Below are 5,246 nucleotides of genomic sequence, written 5' to 3'. Positions count from 1 at the left end.
GGGCCGGGCGGCCCGTTTGCTCATCTATAGTTCGTGCTGTGGTTGGTGACTGGTGTTAATTTGGTGTGAGAGAAAAGTACTGCTGGCTATCTGGTGGCTGTTGCTGATGCTGGTTTGATGTGAGAGAAAAATATTGTTGACTGGATGCAGCGAACATAGGGAATAGCTAGATGCGTGGGGGGTGTGGGGGGGGGGGGGGGGGGGAGATTACGCGCCTTCCGATCCGAAGCGATGCCCTCGCTTACTCCTTTCGCAACTACTGATCGATGATGAATGATGATTGCCAACGCGGTGGCGACGGCGACGCACGCTGCTGCTTCATTTCGTGGAAAGCGGCTGCCGTCGCGCGTGGCGTCGAGGGCCTCTCGATCATCCTATCGATGTAAATTTCGTGGATAGATGTTGTTGGTGCGCGGCTGGGTTGGGTGATTATCAGCGGAGCCTGTTCGATAGATGATCCTTTGATTCCTGCTGCTGAATGCTACTTAATGCATGTAGTGCGACACCGACAGATAACCTGCTGCCTACTTACTTCAGAGAAAAGAAAAGGAAAGGCAGCCTAGGTTAGCCAGCATGCAGTGCACAAAATTTTGAACAAGAGGAGCGGTCAAATTTAGAGTAAAAAAATCAAACCACCTACTATAATTTGAAACGGAGGAAGCAGTAACTACTGAACCTCCACGACCTCATGTTTGGGACAACGTACGTACGGTCGAAACTTATCTATTGGTAATTATGTAGTATTCTCTTCGTAGATATCTAGTGCTGTGCAATGGTACGGTTGCAGCAGTAGTGGAATTTATTAATTTGTGGCTGCTGGATGCGCTGCTACTACATACATGCATCACCTGGCTGCATCCACCACCACACGCTGAGGATCGGATCATCTGCCGTTCGGTATCCGATCCAATTTAATTTAGGCAAAATTAGGTATAGGACACAAAAAAAGTGGCATTTGCCACAACCAAGGTTTTAAAATCCGACCAGACCGGCCTAACCGCCGCCCTCCGGTACCGGTTTACCGGACCGGTTAGGCCGGTAACCGGTGGAAACCGGTTGAATTCAAATCCAAATTCAAATAAATTCAAAAACTCCCATGCAACCAGTTCCGACCGGTTTACCGGCCGGTTTTACCGGTTTACCGGTCGGTTTGACCGGTTTGAAATTCAAAAGCTCCCGTGCAACCGGTTTACCGGCCGGTTTGACCGGTTTACCGACCGGTTTGACCGGTTTACCGGCCGGTTTGATCAGTGGGCCTTAATGGGCCGGCCCATTTTTTTTCTTTTTCTTTTTTGATTTAACTTTAAATTCCCACAAACTATACTAAATGAATGAATTTTTGAGAAAATTTGACACCATTAGATTCATCACACCTTGAAGTATTTTTAGGATTTTTTTGGGAATTTTTCATTTTTTGAATTCAAATTTAAAATTTGAATTTTGGCCGGTTGGATACCGGCCGAAACCGGAACCGGACCGGACCGGTTTGACCGGTAACCGGTCAAACCGGACCGGTTCCCACCGGTTAGGTTAACCTTGGCCACAACACACTAAAAAAATATGTTTTTGTCCAAACACACTAAATTTTTATGTCAATTAGGTGCTGGACACTATAACACATATTATAATATATCTTCATCAAAAAAATATGAAAATATTTATAAAAGACAAGTATACCCTCACCTCTTCAAATGAGTATTTTAGATAGACAAAAGGACACGATAACGATATGTTCTCAATCCTGTTCTAACCATTCGACAAGTCTACTCGAGCAGCGTCTACTCGAACAGCAAGTCTGTTGGACGAATTGAGATTCATCTTACACAGGGCGCCGTGACCGGAGAGGGCGCGGCCCCGCGCGAGGCTGTGGTCGGTGGCCTGCCCTGCGGCGTGAGTGGGGAGGGCATCCAGCGCCCGCCGCGCGAGGCCTGCAAGCTGCCTAAGCTGCCGCCGCGGGCTGCCCTGTGAGGCCCGCCGCCCAAATCGGCCAGTCCGGCCACCCCGCGGACCGAAGGCCGGTGGCCGGTCGCCGGGGCAAGCGAACGGCCGGCCGCCGCGGAGGACGGGGCCGGGGCCCCTGCCCTGCAGCCGCAATCTGAGTCCGTCCAAGCTAGAGGCAGCGTGCCCCTCGCTGTTGTTGCCGTCCAGGCAGGGGTGCCCCTCGCCCTTGCTGTTTGACAGGTATAACCAAAGACCTGTGCCTAGATTTTCTGATGTTCAATTCGATCGATCCTGATCTATGCCTAGAGTTCGAGATGGATGATTCGAGATTGATTATGGTCGATGTGCTCTTGATTTTGGTCCTGTGAGCTGGAGATTTTAATAGAGTTATCATCGATCAAGTATAACATACAAGATTAATCATGAGCACCAATAGGACAGGGAAATTGGCACACGGCCTCCCAACGCCGGCGGCCGTGCTTGCACCTCGCCGCATCAGGGCCGGCGCAGCCACCTCGACGCGCTCGGCAGCCTCCCGCAGCGGTCCGCCTCTCCCAGCACCGGCGGCACGCCTCCACCTGCGTGAGGGCGCGCCTCCGCGGACGGCGGCAGGACTGGCGCGCTCGCCTCCCACGAGGACGGCGACGGGCCCGGCGGCGCTCTCGCCGCACTCCAGCGGGGGTGCTCCCAGCGGACTCCGGCGGCACGACTCCACCTGCGCGAGGGCACGCCTCCGCAGGCGTCGGCAGGGCCGGTGCGCCCGCCTCCCACGCGCGCAGCGACGGGACCGGCGGCGCTCCGGCTGCGGCGGCTGCGGGGGATCAGTCGGCGGCGCGGGGTCAAAACAGAGGAGTTCGCCGGTCTGAGCCAAAATGGGATGGTGGGGGCTGAAAACGGAGCTTAGGGGTTGGATGCGCAGCAGACCGTTGGATGCTCCTTCTACGTTCTAGATGGTCTCAATGTTTCAACGTGACATGCTATAGCAATGTCACTGAATCCAAGTCCGAAAAAGGAAGGAGGGGAAAGAATATTATAGGTAAGGGCAGTTGTGTCTTTTCACGTATCTTTCTATTAAAAATGAATATATTAATAGATATAGTGTTCAACACCTAATTGGCATGAAAGTTTAGTATGTTTAGGCAAAGACATATTTTTTTAGTGTGTTATGGCAAATGTCACCTTTTTTGAGTGGCCTGCACCTAATTTTGCCTTTAATTTAGGCTCAAGCTAGCGCATTTGGCGTGTGTCGGAATGTGTACGTAAGACACTAAGACCACAGATCATCCAGCTGGGATTGTCGTTGATGGTCAAATGCTACAGAATATTGGCGCGTACATATGCTTGGCAGTGAAACTAACTTAAATTTCTAGAATATTTTTTATTTGTGTACTTTTCCTGTAAATTTGATTAGGAATTAGTGAAGTTTGACGTAGGAACTAAAACGGCTTACAATTTTAAGTTTTTAGCCAGGAGGAATATGACCTATGATCTGGGGGTCTTTACTTGTTACTACTCCTTATTTGACGGTCCTAATCAAGTAGAATTCACTACTTGTGCCAGTTTAGGTCAATATATATCAGGCCTAGTAACCAAATCATTTATACAACTTGTTTGACGGGCATATGAGACCAATTATTCGTAGTGGTTGTGGAACTAGCAGTCCAGTGATATAAATAACGAACCTAAATTAATTAAACAGGAAACGCACCCGTGTCAGGGAATGATCCACACGGGTTCTTTTCATCACAAAATGAAGCGTCGCTATCAAGTTAGGCATGTTTGCTCTTGGATAGTTGGATCGCTATACTTTTCAGCTTCCAGGTTGATCAGATGGAGTAGAATACTGCCACTTTAATTTTTGAATGTGACGCGATCTTTTTCCAAACATTTTTCCCCAGAAAATTCTGAATTGAGCAAACATGATATTGGTTTAGAATGAGACAAGAGCGTTTGTAAGCTAATGAATAATTGAATTGTCGTACTAGTATCTACTTTTATACCCATGTAAAGTAGCTATGCAGTCATGTTCACATTATGAATGACAAATTGAAAACTTTATACTAGCATAAAATTCCTAACACATCGCTTTCGGCCTGCATCTGCGCGTTTGGTGACAGATGTGCTTTGATCGGTACTCGCTGCTCCACTCTCTTTCACCTCTGGTTCGTTCTTCTATTTCTAGTGCAGGACCTTAAATTAATATATATGCTCCTCTCTTTTCACTCTGTTTCACACTGGGAAAGTAATGGCTGCAAGTAGTACGAAATATCACTAGAATATAATCATAAGCTAGCCGCAGTTTTTTGTTGTTGCCGATTGCAGCTTAATTTGATTTACACTGCAAAGTTTCTCTTCATATGTACTCGATCTACAACAAACACAAATGTTCAGAAGTTGAGCCCACAAAGGACAGGGTCTTTAATTTCTTGAAAACAAACGGTAGACGACAGCCCCTTATATCGTTTCAACTTTGAGCTCAAACCTTGCCCTGGTTGTCAGAATCAGCAGTTAGCTACTTGGCTACCTGCTGCATATGGAAGCAGTACTATTAGCTACTAGTAACTACTTTTACCCATGTAAAGTTTTTTTTTTTGCCAAACTTGGAGCTAGATATTCTGACCATGTTGGCAACACTACTGGAAAAACGCACATTCGTCCGCGGCCGTTAGTACCGGTCACAGCTTTGGCCGGTACTAACGTGCAAATTTAGTACCGGGTCAAAGGAACAGTGGCCCTGAGAGCCTATTAGTACCGGCTGGTGGCTCCAGCCGGTACTAAAGTCCGCCACCGACAGGCTCTGACATCCGCCACCGACAGTTAGTGACAGTTTAGTACCGGCTGGAACCACCAACCGGTACTAAACTGCCGCGAGGAAATTTAGTACCGGCTGGTGGCTCCAGCCGGTACTAAATGTGGCGCGTTAGTACCGGCTGGAGCCACCAGCCGGTACTAATGCGCCCACTATAAATTGGCACCCTTCTTCCTCCCCGAGCCCGAGCCAGTGCCATTTCACCAGAGAAGCTCGAGCTCGGGGTTGTTCTTCCCTTAGAGAGTTGCCGCCATTTGTTCTAGTTTTAGGGAGTGTTCTAGTTATCCAAGTACGCTAAAGGTTTGCAACTTCATCCTCTCTTCATTAATAGTCTTTATTTTTTGTTTTATGCTCTATAGTTAGAGAAATTTGTGACTTTTAGAAATAGTAAGGATGAGTATGATTTCTTTGATTTATGCAATGATTTGAGATATATAGAACCGATGACTTGAATGTGGGAGTAGGTTTATTGGCTAGGTTGAATATGAAAAATTTA

The 5,246-nt window shown here is 47.8% G+C and overlaps 1 long non-coding RNA gene across 1 annotated transcript; it reads left to right on the top strand.

Moving 5' to 3' along the window:
- The first annotated feature begins 1,758 nt into the window (after positions 1–1,758).
- Positions 1,759–3,139, top strand: LOC120676363. The gene is made up of 2 exons (XR_005675792.1): positions 1,759–2,181; positions 2,378–3,139. It is a non-coding gene; the product is annotated as an uncharacterized LOC120676363 (long non-coding RNA).
- The last annotated feature ends 2,107 nt before the right edge of the window (positions 3,140–5,246 follow it).

The sequence above is a fragment of the Panicum virgatum genome, chromosome 2K (assembly GCF_016808335.1).
Source record: "Panicum virgatum strain AP13 chromosome 2K, P.virgatum_v5, whole genome shotgun sequence".
Classification (NCBI taxonomy): Eukaryota; Viridiplantae; Streptophyta; class Magnoliopsida; order Poales; family Poaceae; genus Panicum; species Panicum virgatum.
This window is presented reverse-complemented; position numbering and strand designations above follow the sequence as displayed.